The sequence below is a fragment of the Pelobates fuscus genome, chromosome 1, assembly GCF_036172605.1.
Source record: "Pelobates fuscus isolate aPelFus1 chromosome 1, aPelFus1.pri, whole genome shotgun sequence".
Classification (NCBI taxonomy): domain Eukaryota; kingdom Metazoa; phylum Chordata; class Amphibia; order Anura; family Pelobatidae; genus Pelobates; species Pelobates fuscus.
The window spans coordinates 417,657,091-417,679,016 of record NC_086317.1 but is presented as its reverse complement, the minus strand read 5'-3'; positions in this window follow the sequence as shown (position 1 = coordinate 417,679,016).

The following is a 21,926-nucleotide window of genomic DNA, read 5'->3' as shown; positions in this document are numbered from 1 at the left end:
ACCGGGTGCGATGTCCCTCCACACTTCTTCACAGTCTTCCCTGAGAGGGAGCTCTTGTGCCGGGTGCACAGCTGCAGACTGTGTGGGGGGGTAGGGGTACTGTGTAGGGGGGGTAGGGGTACTGTGTGGGGGGTAGGGGTACTCTGTGGGGGGGTAGGGGTGCTGTGTGGGGGGGTAGGGCTAAAGGTGTTTGAATAAAAAATAAAAAAAAGTATAGTTAATCAGTCCCCCCCTTCCTCCTTCTTACCTCTAAGAAGGAAGGGGGGGACACAGCCATCCCTGGTGGTCAGGTGGTGGCAAGCAGTCTTCCGGGTCGGGAGGCAGGGAGAGGGATCTGTGTAGCAGCTCCCCTGTCCTCCCGCGCGATGCTGTGTGGAGCGTTGCCATGGTAACGCGCGGCAACGCTCCACACAGCTTGCTCGCGGGAGGACAGCTGCATCACAGATCCCTCCCCTGCCTCCCAACCCGGAAGCAGAATAGGCGCCTGCCGTTTCGGGCAGGCAGGTGCCTACTCTGCATTATTGGCGAACCTATGGCCGCGTGCCCACAGAAAGGGCCCGGCATGCCACCTGTGGCACGCTTGCCATAGGTTCGCCATCACTGCCCTAAACCATGGGACTATATATTGGACTGTTATGGTACCACGTTGCTACATGCTTAATTAATGTTTTATTAATGTTGACCACTTCCAGGGTGTATGAGCATGTTACTCAGCACCTTGAGAGGCGGTATTTACATTTATATCTATTGGTGTATTTTAATCTTGCGAATTTCAGTTGCCATCACTGTAAGCGCAACAGCGAGTAGGGGGGGAGGGCTCACGAAACTGCATCTCTTCTGAACGCTGGACGCGGCTGGGATGCGGGGTCTTGACCCCCACGAAAGTCTGGCGGAAGGTAAGACCAGACAATGTTGGTGGAGCACAGGAGGTGCACCACTTTCTTTCTTCTTTTTTCTTTTTCCTTCTTTACCATACTTTCTCTTCTTAGTTCCTATATTTTCCCGAGGGGGAGGCAGTGGGGCACAATGGAGAGGGGCGCAGAGAGAGCAAAGGTGGGCGCGAGCTGTAGCAGACCGAGCGGACTGGACTTATGGCAGTTCAAATTACTTCACTGAATGTGAAGGGTCTAAACTCCCCGACTAAACGGCGTCTATTATTCAGAGAGCTTAAAAGGATGAGAACCGATATAGCATTTATCCAAGAGACGCACATACCGAGACAGGCTTATTTCAAATTGAAAGACTACACCTATAGCTCGACGTATGAAGCTAGGACATTATGCAAACGCAACGGAGTGGCGATCCTTATACGGAATAGCTGCCCTATCAGAGTTTCATCCACCGAATCTGACTCGGAGGGACGCTATGTCATAGTCTCGGGCACCCTGCTTTCCCACCCTATTCATTTAATTAATGTATACGCACCGAACCACCAAGAGGCAGCTTTTTGGGAGTCGCTACAGACCAAACTCCAAACCCTATACCATGGGATGATCATGATGGGGGCGACTTGAACGCAACGACAAGCCCGGCAGCGGACAGGAGGGCAGACAGTGGCACTCAGAGGTCCCAGGGGAGGGGGAGCCAAGACAAATTGCTACAGAGATTCATGGCGGGGTCGGGGTTGGTGGACGTGTGGAGAGCACATCATCCGAGTACGAGGGATTACACGTTCTTTTCGGCCCCATACGGATCCTACTCTAGGATAGACATGTTCCTAGTTAACAATAGGAGCTTACGGCGAATAACTAGCATGGACATTGGGTCCATCACTTGGTCGGACCACGCCGACGTATCACTGACACTGGGGAGGCTATGCGAGGCGACCCCTTGGACGTGGAGACTTAATGCCTCCCTATTGAAAGACCAGAACATAGCAACCCAGATTAGAACAGGCATCAACAGTTTTTTTGAGACCAACATCACCCCAGACATGACACTAGCGACAGTGTGGGCAGCCCATAAGACAGTAAAAATAGGTACGCTCATAAAATTAGCAACAGCCAAAAAGAAATTGAAATTCCAGAAACTAGAAGGCCTCCTGACCGACCTTAAGAGGGTAGAACAACAACACCAGAGCAGCCCAGATGACCTAACTGCAGGAAAACTGGGGGAGATAAGGTTGGCAATACGCCAGCTGCTCCTAGACGACACAGCCAAATCCATTATATGGTCCAGAAGAACCTTTTACGAACACGCAAACAAAATGGATACACTCTTAGCTAGAGTCATGAAACCTAGACAAAGAGGGGGACACATCACATCCATTCGATGTTTCAGTCGGGTTTCATTGGACGCTGAAAAAGCGTTCGACAGGGTCACATGGACGTACTTGTTCACACTTCTGTCCCATATGAACTTTGATTAAGGCCATGTATAGCAATGTGCGAGCACAAGTGAAAATTTCAGGAGCCCCACTTACTCCGTTCAGATTACACAATGGCACCAGACAGGGTTTTATTCGTACTCTCCCTGGAACCTCTACTCCAAGCCCTTAGGTGACACCCGGACATACAGGGGTTCGAGTGGGAGGCAGGGAATTCCTGGTGTCGGCGTATGCGAATGATGTGCTCTTGACACTCACTGACCCTATTAACTCAACGAGGGCTTTGCAAGGAGTCCTGGAGGACTATGGAGCTATATCGGGGTACAAAGCCAACATGACCAAATCTAGCGCCCTCCCAATCGAGACACCGGAAGTGGATATAACATCTCTTCAGAGGGCACATCACATTCGCGTAGAACGACAGTCGATTAAATATCTAGGCATTAAAGTGACAGCAGTCCCAGACCAACTCCTACAACAGAACTATACACCACTCATGAAACAACTAATCAGGGAACTAGAGACCTGGAATGATAGGCCTATCTCTTGGATAGGGAGAATTCATGCGGTCAAGATGAACATCTTACCCAGGATATTATTCTATTTCCAATCTCTGCCCATACATATCTCTAAGACACACCTAGCACCCCTGCAGCAGGCGATAGGGAACTTTGTGTGGCAAAATAAACACCATAGAATTTCAAGACATATACTACACAGGCCAAAGAATAGGGGAGGCCTGGGGCTGCCTAACCTATACGGCTACTACTTAGCGACACAACTGTCGCAAATAGCCTTATAGCACTCCACCTGGAGAGCGGAAATGGGTAGACTTGGAATCACTGATGGTGGGGGCGGACATTCCGCAACTACTCATCTGGGTTCCCAAAGATAATAGACCAATCATTAGGGCTACGTGCCAAGCTATATTGAACTCTATACATATCTGGGATAGAACTCAACAGCGACATGGGCTGGCGTCAGCCCCATCCCCTCTCATGCCGTTTCTTCTAAATAGAGCATTCCCGCCGGGAATGGCAGCACGAAATTTTAGGAATCTAGAAAGAATAGGTCTGCAACGCATACATCAGTTGGTACAGGATTCAGAGGTAGTAACATTTGACACCCTACAGCAGGGATAGGCAACCTTCGGCACTCCAGATGTTGTGAACTACATCCCCCATAATGCTCTTACACCCATAATACTGGCAAAGCATTATGGGAGGTGTAGTCCAAAACATCTGCAGTGCCGAAGGTTGCCTAAAAGATTTTGTAAAACTCCCATGGGTCCGGGCGGCTGCCCAAAAACCCATGACATATTTCGAACAAATATGCCTTCAGGACCATATGCCTACGGGTCTGATAACTCGGCTGTACGCTCACCTCTGCTCTGTAACAAACGAAGGGGGAGATCTGGCTTAGATGGAACAATGGGAGAGGGACCTGGGGGAGCAATTGGAGGGAATAGAGTGGCAAGAGATCTGGGAAGCCAAGCACAAGTCCTCCGTATGCGTAACAATACAGGAGCAGGCCGTTAAGACGATGCTTTGTTGGTATACAACTCCTGTAAAGCTGTATCAAATGAAAAAGACCCCTACTGACGTCTGCTGGAGAGGGTGCGGCATGAAAGAGACATATATCCACATGTGGTGGGAATGCCCACTGATAGAACGATTCTGGCAACAAATTAGAGATATACCAGCCCAGGTGCTGACCAGCCCACAAGATAGATAAACAATTGGATGCGGTTCTTCTGCTCCCCCCCCACCCCACCCCTACCTCACTATCCTTCTCTTATTATGTGCAGCATATGTCTCCCAGAGGGTGTAGGGAGAGGTATACCTGGAAACTGATTAAAGACCAGGTGTGAACAAATGAGCGCAAGTCACTGCCTTCCCTCAGAGGGCCCTGCCAGCTACCGGCAACATGCAAAGTATGCAATAATGCCCGCAATGGGAGACCCACTAGGCCCTTAAAAGACCAGAGGGTGAGATACGCGCTGCAGATTCTCTAACTCTAGAACAGAGAGACACCCATTGCACAGCATAATAATAGACTAGAGGGCTTCCGGCAGTTGGAGGGCACACACCAACGATGTTTATGTACCTGTACAATAGCCAAGTTTCATATGTTATCGAATATTTCTTGTTTTTCTTTTCTTATAAAACACAAAACTAAAGTTGACAAAATGTAACTCGCAATATCAGAGAGTGTTAGGGTAACTAATACATCAGTTTTGGGGGCGATGGTTGAGATTCTTAGGCTACCACCCACTGCATGACTATGCGATAGATAGGTTACTACACTCTGTATACAATGCGTATGTCAATCTTCGCTTGAGTTACGAAATGTAATCGATCTATGCATGTTATCTCTGTCAACATAAATAAAGAAAAAAAAAAAAAGAAACAGCAGAGAGGCAGTCAGAGACACTAGTCAAGAGGGACGGGGAGAGATCAGAAGAGGACAGGTAGATTTGCGTGTCATCTGCATAGAAATTATGTTTGAAAAAATAAAGTGTCAGCGCTACATACGATAGCCTTGCTATAAGGCAATCTAAAAAAAATGTGTAAAGAATCCAACTTGTCTCTGTAAATTGGTGGTATATATATATAAACAACTGTATCCCACAGTAAGTTAGATTATACACACAGAATAAAAAACTTGCTTAAGAGTCCATAAAGTTCTACAAGGGAGTCTTGAAGGGGTAAGAGATGTAACATCAACGGATACACTGTAGCTTTTTCCGGAAATAGTATCTTAAAAGGATACAAAAAAGGCTTGCATAGTGTAAAACTGCTTTAATAATAAAAAAGATACCCTTCCCCCAAATAGAAACCCTTACATTAGCAAGTGGTGATACTTGTCTACAAGATATCACAAACACAAATAGTAGAATCAGAGGCTGATACGGTGGGGTATAGCATGCAGAATGGGAACGTCAGCGTATGATCAATTCCAAGCCGGTTGCCGTCATCAGACCTCTGTATCCGATAACACTTCAACGCGTTTCGCCCGCTCAATATGACCCCCATAATAGCATAAGGGAGATTAAAATCTGTGGCTGCTCACTTAAAAAAAAAAAAAACACACCTCCCCCCTCCCGAGCCCCCACCCATGCCGCGCGAATGAGGGCTATTAAAATGAAAGGGGGACCTAGAGCCCCCGGCCCTCACCCCTGAGCGGCGGGTCGGTGCCGTAAATGTGAATGTGGGGATGGACCTATTGTCCTCCCCCCAGCCCCCACCCCTGACCGGTGGGTGGAGGCCCTAAATGAGAATGTGGGGGGCCCAAAAAAGTCTTGCACCAGGACACTCTCCACTTTAGTTCTGCCACTGTGTTGGGGTGGAAGACGTGATTGCATGTCAGGGAGTAGGGGAGGGTTCACGGGGGCCCAAGCTAATGCTTGCTCAGGGTCCAATCAATATTAAAGATGGCCCTGTGTGTATGCATGTGCATGTATCAGTATGTATATGTGTATTAGTGTGTATATCTGTGCATGTATTAGTGTATATCTATGTCTGCAATGTGAGGGTGATATGGTATGGACAATGCAAATGTAAAGTGGCAAGCAACAAATATATTATATACATACATATACAATACGTGGGAAAACACATGTATGATAATATATTTGTAAAAGATTATAGAATGTGTGAGGAAAATGTCTATGACACTTATCTGTAACTGTGGCAGAACTGTGCCTCTTCCCCTCCCCCTTTTTTCCAGTCCTATTGTTTCCCTAGCTGGACATTGTCCCAGGGACACTGCCAAACCAGTTTAAACTAGCTGCCATCAGGATCTGGAGATTGAAACCTCTGTTGTCTTGTGCTGGAGACCCATGTAGGAGGCTGTGCCTAAAAGCCATGTGTGACCAAATAAACCTCAGTTGACTCCCAGAACTGTGTGTCGTCCAGTTACTGGGGGAATGGGCTATATCTCCTAAACAGCGCTTCCTTTGCAGCTTCAGAGAATCCCAGCTGAGATTTTGGATCTTAGTATTGCAGCTCCACTACAGTAACATTTACCAGTTATTTGGTAAATTATTTTTTTTAAAAGCCCAACCAAGATTTTCATTTATGTTTCAATAAACCACTTCTCACCAGCCCTTATATGTACACAACTGCCAGGCTATACAACCATACCCCGCAATCGTGTATAAACAATTAGCATAATTGCTAATTAAATGTGTTTATTGCAAAGTATGCCATAACAGTCAGAGAGCTTACAATGCAGCAACACAAAGAAGCAACTACAATGCAAGCCTCTGAATGATGAATACAGAGACTAGTTCTCTGTATCCAACGTTGCTAGCTTGCACTTATAAATAAATAGTAAATATATACAGATACAAATAACAGCTCTTATATACACACACAAGGCAACCCCTACTTTTTTCACTATGAGTGTTAGTGGGGTCCTCATGTTTGTGTTTCACCTCACAAAGTCTAGAGCTGCAACTGGATACGGTCCTGGCCCCTCTGTTACCAAAGGTGTAACAGTTTGGACTTTTTATCATCTGAGGGAACTTCCGCTACCTTGCATGGCGAACTTCTACACTGAGCGCTAGAGCTCAGGTACCTGAGTCGGTAATCCCCCGTCAATACATGACACACTGCAGAGTTGCTCCGGGTATTACAGGATATTCTATCTAACTAAAAAATGATAGCAATTCTCTTATGAGAGATCACACTATAGCAGTCCTTAGATAGTTACAACAAAGAAAGATAAGCAAGCTTCTTCTTGGTGTCAAAGTGAACTTCAATGAACTCTGCTTGTATTGTATGAGCACACAGCTTTTTCTACATTTACAGCCATGACACACGTGTTTGCATAATACAGGGAGGAGTATGCAGGTACAGTAATTAAAATGGGGAAATGTTGCTCTGGCAACACAATGGGTCTCCTTGACCATCCACTAAGCAGGATGTGACACTGTTGACTCTTTCCCCCACTTCCCACTGTGCTGGCTAATACATCTTACAATGGCTTGCTAGGTAGGGTTCCTATTCTCATCAGACAGCCTAGCATCTAGCTAAGGCCATCTGAGACAAAGAGTAACTGAACACATTATTCTTATCGGTATTTATATAGCGCCATATTCCACAGCGCTTTACACTAACTAGCAAAGCTGTTTCATTTCCCACTTGTAATTCTAAATTTTACAATAAGGTCAAACACGGATCTAGAATGTAACACCCTCCTGAGATCATTATACGCAGAGGCAGAACTACCCGTCCGCCCTGTGGCCCCCTGCAACCGCGGTGCCCAGCCGACCATGTGTTGTGGCCCCGATCCACGCCGTAGAACCACCAGGGCTACAAGTTAAGGAGCCGATGCTATGTATACGATGCTTTATCAGCGCAACCGGGCCCCCTGTGATGAAATCAGATGCTTGGAGGAAGTGACAGCCCTGGTCCCTCCTCCCAGCTTACACAGAGCCCACGCAAGAGGAAGTGTGGGAACTCTGACTCTCATCAGCCTGAGCTACTGGACCCCAGGGAAGTCACCCTCCTGCACCTAAAAGGTAGAAAACAGGAGGGTGACTAAACCATTTTGCATGTGTGTGTGTTTGCGTATGTGTGACTTAATGTATGTGTGTGACTCTGTATGTGTGTGTGTGTGTGTTTCTGTATATGTGTGTCTCTGTCTGTGTGTGTGTATGAGTGTGTGTCCCTGTATTTATGTGTGTGTCTGTGTGTGTGTCTCTGTATGTGTGTATGTCTCTGTCTGTATGTGTGTGTCTCTGTATGTATGTGTGTGACTGTATGTGTTTGTCTCTCTATGTATGTGTGTCTCTATATATGTGTGTATGTGTGTCTGTATGTGTATCTGTCTGCATGTGTATCTATTTGCCTGCATGTGTATCTGTATGTCTGTGTATCTGTATGTCTGCGTATCTGTATGTCAGTGTGTGCCCTGTGTATCTGTATTTGTGTCACTGTTTGTATCTGTATGAGTGTCATTCTGTGTATTTGAATGTTTGTCCTTAAAGGGACACTATAGTCACCTGAAGAACTACAGCTTAATGTTGTTGTTCAGGTGAGATCTATAGCTCTCTGCAGGCAATCTAATGTAAACACTGTATTTTCAGAGAAAATACAGTGTTTACATTGATTGATAGAAATACCTCCAGTGGCCGTCACTCAGATGGCCACCAGAGGGACTTCCTATCATGTATGGCCCTAAAACGTGAGTTTACAGAGGAAGAGGTTCTATTTCAAGTGTCAAAAGTAAAGACAAATAAGTCAATGGGACCTGATGGAATACACCCAAAGCTATTAAAAGAGTTTAGTGGTATACTAGCAAAACCATTAACAGATTTATTTAACCAATCATTGATAACAGGAGTAGTCCCAGAAGATTGGAAGTTAGCGTATGTTGTGCCCATTCACAAGAAAGGTAATAGGGAGGAGTCGGGCAACTATAGGCCAGTAAGCCTAACTTCAGTAGTGGGGAAAGTGATGGAAACCATGTTAAAGGATAGGATTGTTGAACATCTAAAAACACATGGATTTCAAGATCAGAGACAACATGGGTTTACTTCAGGGAGATCATGCCAAACTAATCTTATTGATTTTTTTGATTGGGTAACTAAAATTATAGATCAGGGTGGTGCAGTAGACATTGCTTACCTCGATTTCAGTAAGGCTTTTGACACTGTTGCACATAGAAGGCTTATCAACAAACTAGAATCTTTGAGTTTGGATTCCAATATTGTTGAATGGGTAAGGCAGTGGCTGAGTGACAGGCAACAGAGGGTTGTAGTCAATGGAGTATATTCGAAGCTTGGGCTTGTCACCAGTGGGGTACCTCAGGGATCTGTACTTGGACCCATTCTCTTTAATATTTTTATTAGTGATATTGCAGAAGGTCTTGATGGTAAGGTGTGTCTTTTTGCGGATGATACTAAGATATGTAACAGGGTTGATGTTCCAGGAGGGATAATGTAGCGGTACTTACCTTATCCGGGGGCCGGCCGCGGTCCTCTCTTCAAGCCGCGCGCGGTCCTGCGGCTGCACGAGCCGCGCCCGGCTCATCCAACTGCTCAAACAGGAAGGCGGGCAGTGACCGCGAGAAGCGGTCACGTGTCCCGCCTGCAGCTAAGAGCGCGCCGCGAATCTCGGGCGCGCTCTTAAAGAGACAGTGGGAGCCTAAATTGCAAAAAGGCTCCCATTGGCTCCTGTCACGCCAATCACCCCATACACTTACCTGTTGGGGGAGTGGAAGTGACAGGAGCCAATCACGTTAGTTTGAAGGCTACTTATACTTACCCTTTTCCCTTAGTTCCTTGCCCTATCGTGGTTTCTGCTACAGTTCCCTTTAGTGCTTGTTGTGTTCAGTTGTGTTTCTCCGTATTTGACCTTGGCTTTGTATTCTGACTTCGTTTTCGCTTTATCCTTGTCTGTACTGTTTGCCGGCTTGCTGATTCCTGTGTACCAGACCCCGGCTAGTTCTCGTTTACGCTGTCTCTTTGTGCCCTTGACCTCGGATCGCTCCTGACTCTGTACTTCTCCTTTACGTCGAGTCCGGCCACTCTAAGGTCCGGTAGACGTATCTCTCCTCTGTGCTGTCTTCTGTTTTGCTGGATCCTGCGTGTAGGGGTATATACTCGTTACATTACGATAGGGCCATGGACCCCGCAGATTTAGCTCAACAGATGGCGACCCATGAGGCTAGATTTGTAGAGCAGGATCACCGTATGGATCAAATAGCTCAGGCTCTCCAGACGCTCTTAGCTAGAACCATTCCAGCAACCGCACCTAACCCTCCTGCACCCCTGCTTCCTGAAGTATCGACTATGCCTAATGCTACAGCACATTTAACGCCTCCTCCTAGGTATGGAGGGGATTCTAAGACATGCAGAGGGTTCATTAACCAAATAGAATTTCATTTTGAAATGTATCCACGTTCATTTCCCACAGAGAGGTCCAAAGTTGGGTTCTTTATGCACCAACTTACCGACAAAGCACTTGAATGGGCAAACCCTATTTGGGAGGCTAATGGACCTATGGTGCATAACTTTCACAGTTTCCTAACAGCTTTTCGCAGAACTTTTGACACTATGAAAAGGTCTAAGAATGCCGCTAGAGCATTAATGAGGGTTAAACAGGGTTCTAGGTCTGTGGCTGATTACGCTATACAGTTTCGTACCCTTGCCTCACAGGTCGATTGGACCAATAATGGGTTAACTACTGCCTTCATGGAAGGCTTATCAGATTCTATATTGGATGAGGTAGCGGCTAAGGAACTTCCTGTTGCCTTAGAGGACCTTATTGACTACCTCATCGATATAGATAATAGGATTCGGGACAGGCTCTATACCAAGAACAGGAATAGACGTTTTGTTACGCCTATTCACCCCAGAGTTAATCCACCGGAGAGTGTAAAAGTATCTGAAGAGGAGCCAATGCAATTAGGGGTTGCCAAACTCTCTGATAATGAAAAATTACATAGGAGAAGAGAGGGACTCTGCCTATATTGTGGTAGGAGAGAACATATGGTAAAGGAGTGTCCTCTGCTCCCGGAAAACTCTCGCACCTAAGACCTTATAGGGGACTGGCCTTGGGTGTGATTTCTAAGTCTCCTACATTGCCTCCTAACCGACTGCTTCTCCCTGTTTCTTTACATATGGGAGAGAGTTGTATAGTTGAAAACATATACGCCCTGGTTGACTCTGGGGCAGCTGAGAATTTTATAGACTCTGGTTTTGTAAAGAAAAACAATATTCCCATCAGGGAGAAGGAGATACCCTTGGCCGTTGAGGCCATAGATGGTAGACCATTGATATCTCCAGTTGTTACTCACGAGACTGCACCGCTACACATGTACACAGGGGTTCTACACTATGAAACCATTCGGTTCCAGGTCATCACCTCTCCCTCTTCACAGTTGGTATTAGGGTATCCATGGTTACGTGCCCACAATCCCATTTTTGACTGGGAGACAGGGCAGATAAAATCATGGAGTGAAGCCTGCCATGAGTCATGTACTATTGAAGTCACGCCTGTGAATTCTATTAACGTTCCTACTGTTCCTCCTTTATCTACGGCTATACCCTCTCAGTATTTAACTTTAAAGACTGTCTTTGATAAAAGAGAGGCTGACAAATTACCGCCTCACAGACCCTACGATTGTGCTATTGATTTGTTGCCTGGTACTATACCTCCCAAGGGCAGGGTGTACCCCCTATCGGTTCAAGAAAATCGTGTCATGGAGGAGTACATTAAAGAATCATTAGAAAAGGGATTTATTAGGAGATCCTCTTCTCCGGCTGGAGCGGGGTTCTTCTTTGTATCGAAGAAAGAAGGTGATTTAAGACCTTGCATTGATTATAGAGGTCTTAATAAAATCACCATCAAAAATGCTTACCCTATACCGTTAATAACAGAATTGTTTGACAGGCTCAAACATGCTACGGTATTCACCAAATTAGATCTTAGAGGAGCATACAATTTGATACGTATAAAAAAGGACCACGAATGGAAGACAGCCTTTAACACTCGGTCAGGTCATTATGAGTATACCGTCATGCCATTTGGGCTTTGCAATGCCCCAGCAGTGTTCCAAGAATTTATTAATGATGTCTTAAGGGACTTTATTCACTCATTTGTTATTGTGTACTTGGATGACATTTTAATATATTCTACAGACATTCACACTCATCACAGACATGTTACGACAGTTCTGAAGACCCTTCTTGCTAATGGTCTTTATTGCAAATTAGAAAAATGTCTATTCGACCAATCCGAGGTCCAGTTTTTAGGGTATTTGATTTCCGCTGAGGGTTTTCGGATGGATCCCCAGAAGCTCGCTGCGGTCATAGAATGGCCTCTGCCGCAAGGTCTGAAAGCCATCCAGCGTTTTCTGGGTTTCTCTAATTATTATAGACGTTTTATCAAAGGTTTTTCGTCTATAGTAGCGCCTATTACTCGTATGACTAAAAAGGATGGCAATACACGTGTCTGGTCTACTGAGGCACTTCAGGCTTTTGACTTTCTTAAGACTACGTTCGCCTCTGCCCCTATTTTACAGCATCCTGTCCCCTCATTGCCATATATACTTGAGGTTGATGCTTCCGATATAGGGGTAGGTGCTGTCTTATCCCAAAGAGAGTCTCCTGACAAGCCATTGCATCCTTGTGGCTTCTTTTCTAAACAAATGTCCAAAGCAGAAAGGAATTATGATGTGGGTAATCGCGAACTCCTTGCTATCATTTTAGCACTCAAAGAATGGAGACATTTGTTAGAAGGCACTAAGGATCCCATCCTCATATTTACGGATCATAAGAACCTGTCCTACCTTAGCGAAGCTAAAAGATTGTCTTCAAGGCAGGCTAGGTGGTCACTGTTCTTGTCTCATTTTAATTATATAATCACCTATAGGCCAGGTGACCGGAACACTAAAGCGGACGCTCTGTCCAGACAATTCGAGACTATTGACAAACAGGAGATTGATGTCACTCCTGTCATTCCCCCAGACAGGATAATAGCAACTACTATATTGTCTATTTCCTCGTCCCTCTTGCAGGCCATACAAGCGAAACAGAGCATGGCACCTGGCGAGAGGCCTAATGATAAATTGTTCGTTGACGTTCCCGAGAGACGGGATATTCTGTCACTGTATCACGATACTAAGACTGCTGGACATCCTGGTATTTCCAAAACAGTGTCAGCCGTTTCTCGGTATTTCTGGTGGGATACCTTACGTAAGGATGTTACTGACTATATAAGTGCTTGTTCTACTTGTGCATGTATGAAAACCTCTCGTAGAGTTCCTTGTGGGCTGTTGCATCCGTTACCCGTTCCCGAGAGACCTTGGTCTAATCTATCAATGGATTTTATTGTTGAATTACCCCCTTCGAATGGTAACACAGTCATCCTAATGATAGTAGATCGGTTTTCCAAAATGGCTCACTTTGTGTCTCTTCGCAAGTTGCCCACTTCCAAGGAACTGGCTCTTATCTTCGCTAAAGAAGTGTTTCGATTACATGGTATTCCCTTATCTATTGTATCCGATAGGGGTAGCCAATTTATTTCCAGGTTCTGGAAAGCCTTTTGTTCGGAGATGGGTATTTCCCTCTCATTTTCTTCCGCTTACCATCCCCAGTCTAATGGAGCTGCTGAACGTGCCAACCAGTCTCTGGAGCAGTACCTCCGTTGTTTTGTGTCTCACCATCAGGACAATTGGTCTGACCTGCTTCCTTGGGCTGAATTTGCTCGGAATAACGCCACTCATGATTCTTCCGGCAAAAGCCCTTTTTACGTTGTCTATGGCCAGCATCCCGTTGTTCTTCCGGCTGCATTCTCCTCACAGGGCATGCCAGTTCTGGATGAGCATTTGGCTGGTTTGCGTAATACTTGGGAGCAGGTTCAGCGTTCTTTGGTGGACTCTGCTGCCCGCCAGAAGGCTCAGGCTGACAAGCATCGCAGAGCGGCTCCTTCCTATGTTGTGGGGGACAGGGTTTTGCTTTCCACACGGAATATTCGCCTCCGGGTGCCTTCTATGAAATTGGCTCCCCGCTTCATTGGTCCTTATCGCATTATACATAAGGTTAATCCCGTTTCTTATGCCTTGGGTCTGCCTAAAAATCTGCGTATACCCAATGTATTTCCCACCTCGTTGTTGAAGCCTTACGTACGCAACCGCTATACCCGGAGTACACCCCCTCCCCCTCCTGTCTCTGTGGAGGGTCATGAGGAGTTCGAAGTGTCTGCTGTTATTGACTCTCGTTTCCTCAGGGGTCGGCTTCAGTACTTGGTACATTGGAAGGGTTATGGGCCTGAGGAGCGCAGTTGGATTTCTGCGGATGCTGTTCATGCTCCCCGCCTTGTACGTTCTTTCCATTCGCGTTTTCCTGCCAGACCTGGTCCTGCCCGCCCGGAGGGCGTGTCCTCGGGGGGGGGTACTGTAGCGGTACTTACCTTATCCGGGGGCCGGCCGCGGTCCTCTCTTCAAGCCGCGCGCGGTCCTGCGGCTGCACGAGCCGCGCGCGGCTCATCCAACTGCTCAAACAGGAAGGCGGGCAGTGACCGCGAGAAGCGGTCACGTGTCCCGCCTGCAGCTAAGAGCGCGCCGCGAATCTCGGGCGCGCTCTTAAAGAGACAGTGGGAGCCTAAATTGCAAAAAGGCTCCCATTGGCTCCTGTCACGCCAATCACCCCATACACTTACCTGTTGGGGGAGTGGAAGTGACAGGAGCCAATCACGTTAGTTTGAAGGCTACTTATACTTACCCTTTTCCCTTAGTTCCTTGCCCTATCGTGGTTTCTGCTACAGTTCCCTTTAGTGCTTGTTGTGTTCAGTTGTGTTTCTCCGTATTTGACCTTGGCTTTGTATTCTGACTTCGTTTTCGCTTTATCCTTGTCTGTACTGTTTGCCGGCTTGCTGATTCCTGTGTACCAGACCCCGGCTAGTTCTCGTTTACGCTGTCTCTTTGTGCCCTTGACCTCGGATCGCTCCTGACTCTGTACTTCTCCTTTACGTCGAGTCCGGCCACTCTAAGGTCCGGTAGACGTATCTCTCCTCTGTGCTGTCTTCTGTTTTGCTGGATCCTGCGTGTAGGGGTATATACTCGTTACAGATAAGCCAAATGGAAAATGATTTAGGTAAACTAGAAAAATGGTCAGAGTTGTGGCAACTGACATTTAATGTGGATAAGTGCAAGATAATGCATCTTGGACGTAAAAACCCAAGGGCAGAGTACAGAATATTTGATAGAGTCCTAACCTCAACATCTGAGGAAAGGGATTTAGGGGTGATTATTTCTGATGACTTAAAGGTAGGCAGACAATGTAATAGAGCAGCAGGAAATGCTAGCAGAATGCTTGGTTGTATAGGGAGAGGTATTAGCAGTAGAAAGAGGGAAGTGCTCATGCCATTGTACAGAACACTGGTGAGACCTCACTTGGAGTACTGTACACAGTACTGGAGACCCTATCTTCAGAAGGATATTGATACCTTAGAGAGAGTTCAAAGAAGGGCTACTAAACTGGTTCATGGATTGCAGGATAAAACTTACCAGGAAAGGTTAAAGGATCTTAACATGTATAGCATGGAGGAAAGACGAGACAGGGGGGATATGATAGAAACATTTAAATACATAAAGGGAATCAACACAGTAAAGGAGGAGACTATATTTAAAAGAAGAAAAACTACCACAACAAGAGGACATAGTCTTAAATTAGAGGGACAAAGGTTTAAAAATAATATCAGGAAGTATTACTTTACTGAGAGGGTAGTGGATGCATGGAATAGCCTTCCAGCTGAAGTGGTAGACGTTAAAACAGTAAAGGAGTTTAAGCATGCGTGGGATAGGCATAAGGCTATCCTAACTATAAGATAAGGCCAGGGACTAATGAAAGTATTTAGAAAACTGGGCAGACTAGATGGGCCGAATGGTTCTTATCTGCCGTCACATTCTATGTTTCTATGTTTCTACACGTCAGCCGTATTAAAATACGTCTGACGTGTGCAGAAGAGAGAAGGCACTGTGTGCGCACGAAATAGGGGGCGCGGCTTCACGAGGAACTGGAACCAGGTGAGTAAAAACGGCTGCCTGGAGAGTCCCTTTAAGTATTTGTGTTTCTGTCTGTATGTGTGTCTGTGTATCCGCATGTGTGTCTGTGTATCTTTATTTGTGTCAGTGTTTGTATCTATAGGAGTGTCAATCTGTGTATCTCAAAGTGTTTAATTCTGTGTATCTGCATGTGTGTCTGTGTGTATATATGTGTCTGTGTATCTGTGTGTTAGTTTGTGTTTCTGCATTTGCGTGTGTGTATGTGTGTCTGTGTATCAGCATGTGTGTCCTTGTATGCATCTGTATGTGTTATATGGTGTGTATCTGCATGTATGTCAGTGTGTTTGTATGAATGAGACACATTAAGGGGTTTGGTGGGGGGCCCAGGCAATTTTTTGCATGGTTTTTACTTACGCCTCTGATTATACGTCTGTCCCACTTCTGCGAGCCAGGGTAGTGGCTTTGTGAACTACACTCTAGTTCTTCACCTGTGAGTATGCCATCACTAGCAATGGTAGCAATGGTAGCAATGGTAGCAAAATAGTTCTTGAATGGAGAAAAATAAATATGGCCAAATAGGGCATTCATCCCCCCTTACAAACTTAAAAAAATAAAAATCTCGACTAGTGAAATTTAAAGGGACACTATAGTCACCTGAACAACTTTAGCTTAATGAAGCAGTTTTGGTGCTCAATTCTCTGCCATTTAGGAGTTAAATCCCTTTGTTTATGAACCCTAGTCACACCTCCCTGCATGTGACTTGCACAGCCTTCCATAAACACTTCCTGTAAAGAGAGCCCTATTTAGGCTTTCTTTATTGCAAGTTCTGTTTAATTAAGATTTTCTTATCCCCTGCTATGTTAATAGCTTGCTAGACCCTGCAAGTGCCTCCTGTATGTGATTAAAGTTCAATTTAGAGATTGAGATACAATTATTAAAGGTAAATTACATCTGTTTTGAAAGTGAAACCAGTTTTTTTTTTATGCAGGATCTGTCAATCATAACCAGGGGAGGTGTGGCTAGGGCTGCATAAACAGAAACAAAGTGATTTAACTCCTAAATGGCAGAGAATTGAGCAGTGAAATTGCAGGGGAATGATCTATACACTAAAACTGCTTTATTTAGCTAAAGTAATTTAGGTGACTATAGTGTTCCTTTAACAAAAATAGGTTTATATATATATATATATAAATAGGATGCACGCACGGACTTTTTATGTGGAAGTTCCTTGTTTTGTTCCCACACAGTATAGTGGATGTTTATTATTAATATGATGAAAGAAAGAAAGAAACACTGGAACTTCTACATAAAAAGTCATTGAGTGCAGCCTATTTTTATATGATAAAGACTAGGCTGGGCACGGGCAAATGGAATTTACCTAAGCAAGTGTGAAGGACTTTTGTATTCACGGTACATTCCACAACCAGTATTGGAAATCCGTCAAGTCTTAACAAAATAACCTTGTATAAGTATGTATGCTGATTGTTGATTGTATTAAATATTTTACCATATCTCTCCTCTTTGCCCTCTTTATTTTACAGGCCTACCAGCATCGTTGGTTCCGGCACACCACAACCGAATTTTTCCATTCTGTATTACGCTATACCTATTTTTCTCTTTGTCACTCTATTCGGCCTTTGTGCCCTGAACACAAGTATTAAGGCTTTGCCTGGAATTGTGGGAGGGGCTTATTTACCTTTTTAAAGGGACTCCTTACCTTCGCCTGTACCTTTCCTGGTCTAGCAATTTGCATGACCACACCCTTCACTCCCTCTATTCACCCAATCTACCTTTCTTTACACCTTAAGGGTGGGCCCTCTTTATTTTACAGGCCTACCAGCATTGTCGGTTCCGGCACACCACAACCGCCTTTTTCCTTTCTGTATTATGCTATACCTATTTTTCTCTCTATCACTCAATATGGCCTTTGTGCCCCGAACACAAATATATATTGTAAGGAAACCAAGTGTATTTAAACCTCAATCGTGTCACGGTAATATACCCCAACACGCAGGAATAGTCCAGACAGTCAAGAGACAAGAAACCAGGATTCGTCTTACCGGACCTTAGAATGGCCGGACTAGACGAGTACAAGAAAAGACAGAGTCCAGAACAAGCCGAGGTCAAGGGAACGGAGAGACAGCGTAAAGTAGAACAAGCCGAGGACTGGTACACAGAAGACAAACCAGCAGATAAACAAGCAAGGATAAAGAGAGAGCGGAGTCAGGAACAAAGCCAAGGTCAAGCACCAAAAAACCAACTGAATGATACAAGCACTAAAGGGAACTGGACAGAAACCACGATAGGGCAAGGTGCAAAGGAAACAGGTGAGTATAAATACCCTAATGTTCACTTTGATTGGCCCCTGTCATATCCACGCCCCCAAAACGTGAGTGTATGGGGAACGTGGCATGACAGGGGCCAATGGGAGACTGATTCTAATTTTGTCTCCCACTGTTCCTTTAAGAGCGCGCCCGAGATGCGCGGCACGCTCTTAGTGTCAGGCGGGACACGTGACCGCTTCTCGCGGTCACTGCCCGCCCGACTGATCTCGTCGTTGGATGAGCCGCGCGCGGCTCGTGCAGGAGCAGGACCGCGCGCGGCGAGGAGAGAGGACCCCGGCCGGCCCCTGGAGAGGGTAAGTACTGCTACAAATCGGTAGTTTCCTCCCGGACCACCAGAGCCTAGTGAACATAGCCCTCCATTCGGAAGTAATGGTAGACGAATCCCCGTGTAATTTCAATAGTGCCCCTGTATAATTCCCTCAGTAAGACACACGAACTCCCAAACAGCATACGTAGACAGAAGAAGGGTACAAAGTTGAACTGAAGATTTATTGACAAGTTGTAAGGAAACCAAGTGTATTTAAACCTCGATCGGTAGTTTCCTCCCGAACCACCAGAGCCTAGTGAACATAACACTCCGTTCGGTAGTTATGGTAGACGAATCCCCATGTAATTTCAATAGTGTCCCTGGATAATTCCCTCAGTAAGACACACAAACTCCCAAACAGCATACGTATCTCCGCTGGTATATCAGGTAAAAATCCCCAAATCCCCCAGTAACCAAACGAAGCACAGTACAGGGAGTCAACTGACAATTTTTTTAAAAATCAGGCTCAAGGAGTCAACTGACAACATGAAACAAGGGATTACAAACTGTCACCCCAACGCCAAACAGGGGAATTCCTTCACACATATATATATATTCATATTTGTGGTCAGGACACAACAGGCCGTAAACTATAAGAAATAAACATAACATCATAAACGTAACCTAGGAAATATATACGTAAGTCAGTTGAGGTGTGCCGAAACCGACGTACCGGTAGGCTTGTAAAATAAAGAGGGCCACCTAAGGAATTAGTTCAGAAGAGTGTTCTGACTATTGGGAGTGGAGGGTGGGATACGTGCTGTGACGATCAAGATACGTTTACTGGCTAGAGGAGGTGAGTACTTTAAATGGCCAAAACTAGTCCCTCCCACAACTTCAGGCTCCCACCTCTATATATATGTATACACACACACGTGTAGCATTGTATGTCTGTGCATGTAGAACTATTCAATAGCACTGTGGTTTTGTATACCTATGATGTATATCAAATAGCCAATCTGGTCCCAGTCCTCTCCACTCTCCCTCCTGGAAATTGCTGTGTTCTATCTGAGGGGGCGGGGCCATGCACAGATCACTGTGTTTAATTAGAGGGGGCGGGGCCATGCAGGATCACTGTGTTCTACCTGAGGGTGCGGGGCCATGCACAGATTACTGTGATTAGTCTGAGAGGGCGGGGCCATCCACATATCACTGTGGTTAGTCTGAGAGGGCGGGGCCATGCACAGATCACTGTGTTCATTCTGAGGAAGCAGGGCCACGCACAAATCACTGTGATTAGTCTAAGAGGGCGGGGCCATGCACAGATCACTGTGTTGAATCTGAAGGGACGGGGCCAGTCACAGATAACTGTGATTAGTCTAAGAGGGCGGAGCCATGCACACATCACTGTGTTCTACCTGAGGGGGCAGGGCCATGCACAAATCACTGTGATTAGTCTGAGAGGGCGGGGCCATGCACAGATCACTGTGTTCTACCTGAGGGGACAGGGCCAGTCACAGATCACTGTGATTAGTCTGAGAGGGTGGGGCCATGCACAGATCACTGTCATTAGTCTGAGGGGGTGGGGCCATGCACAGATCACTGTGTTCAGTCTGAGAGGTCGGGGCCATGCACAGATCATTGTTTTCAATCTCAGGGGGCAGGGCCAGTCACAGATCACTGTGATTAGTCTGAGAGGGTGGGGCCATGCACAGATCACTGTGATTTGTCTGAGAGGGTGGGGCCATGCACAGATCACTGTGTTCAGTCTGAGAGGGTGGAGCCATGCACAGATCACTGTGTTCAATCTGAGGGGGCAGGGCCAGTCACAGATCACTGTGATTAGTCTGAGAGGGCGGGGCCATGCACAGATCACTGTGTTCATTCTGCAGAAGCAGGGCCAGTCACAGATCACTGTGATTAGTCTGAGAGGGCGGGGCCATGCCCAGATCACTGTGTTCAATCTGAGGGGGTGGGGCCAGTCACAGATCACTGTGATTAGTCTGAGAGGGCGGAGCCATGCACAGATCACTGTGTTCTACCTGAGGGGGCAGGGCCATGCACAGATCACTGTGTTCAGTCTGAGGGGGCGGAGCCATGCACAAATCACTGTGATTAGTCTGAGAGGGCGGGGTCATGCACAGATCACTGTGTTCTACCTGAGGGGACAGGGCCATGCACAGATCACTGTGATTAGTCTGAGAGGGTAGGGCCATGCACAGATCACTGTGATTAGTCTAAGGGGGTGGGGCCATGCACAGATCACTGTGTTCAGTCTGAGAGGGCGGGGCCATGCACAGATCACTGTTTTCATTCTCAGGGGGCAGGGCCAGTCACAGATCACTGTGATTAGTCTGAGAGGGTGGGGCCATGCACAGATCACTGTGATTAGTCTGAGAGGGTGGGGCCATGCACAGATCACTGTGTTTAATTAGAGGGGGCGGGGCCATGCAGGATCACTGTGTTCTACCTGAGGGTGCGGGGCCATGCACAGATTACTGTGATTAGTCTGAGAGGGCGGGGCCATCCACATATCACTGTGATTAGTCTGAGAGGGCGGGGCCATGCACAGATCACTGTGTTCATTCTGAGGAAGCAGGGCCACGCACAAATCACTGTGATTAGTCTAAGAGGGCGGGGCCATGCACAGATCACTGTGTTGAATCTGAAGGGACGGGGCCAGTCACAGATAACTGTGATTAGTCTAAGAGGGCGGAGCCATGCACACATCACTGTGTTCTACCTGAGGGGGCAGGGCCATGCACAAATCACTGTGATTAGTCTGAGAGGGCGGGGCCATGCACAGATCACTGTGTTCTACCTGAGGGGACAGGGCCAGTCACAGATCACTGTGATTAGTCTGAGAGGGTGGGGCCATGCACAGATCACTGTCATTAGTCTGAGGGGGTGGGGCCATGCACAGATCACTGTGTTCAGTCTGAGAGGTCGGGGCCATGCACAGATCATTGTTTTCAATCTCAGGGGGCAGGGCCAGTCACAGATCACTGTGATTAGTCTGAGAGGGTGGGGCCATGCACAGATCACTGTGATTTGTCTGAGAGGGTGGGGCCATGCACAGATCACTGTGTTCAGTCTGAGAGGGTGGGGCCATGCACAGATCACTGTGTTCAATCTGAGGGGGCAGGGCCAGTCACAGATCACTGTGATTAGTCTGAGAGGGCGGGGCCATGCACAGATCACTGTGTTCATTCTGCAGAAGCAGGGCCAGGCACAGATCACTGTGATTAGTCTGAGAGGGTGGGGCCATGCACAGATCACTGTGTTCATTCTGAGAGGGCGGGGCCAGTCACACACCACTGTGATTAGTCTGAGAGGGCGGGGCCATGCCCAGATCACTGTGTTCAATCTGAGGGGGTGGGGCCAGTCACAGATCACTGTGATTAGTCTGAGAGGGCGGAGCCATGCACAGATCACTGTGTTCTACCTGAGGGGGCAGGGCCATGCACAGATCACTGTGTTCAGTCTGAGG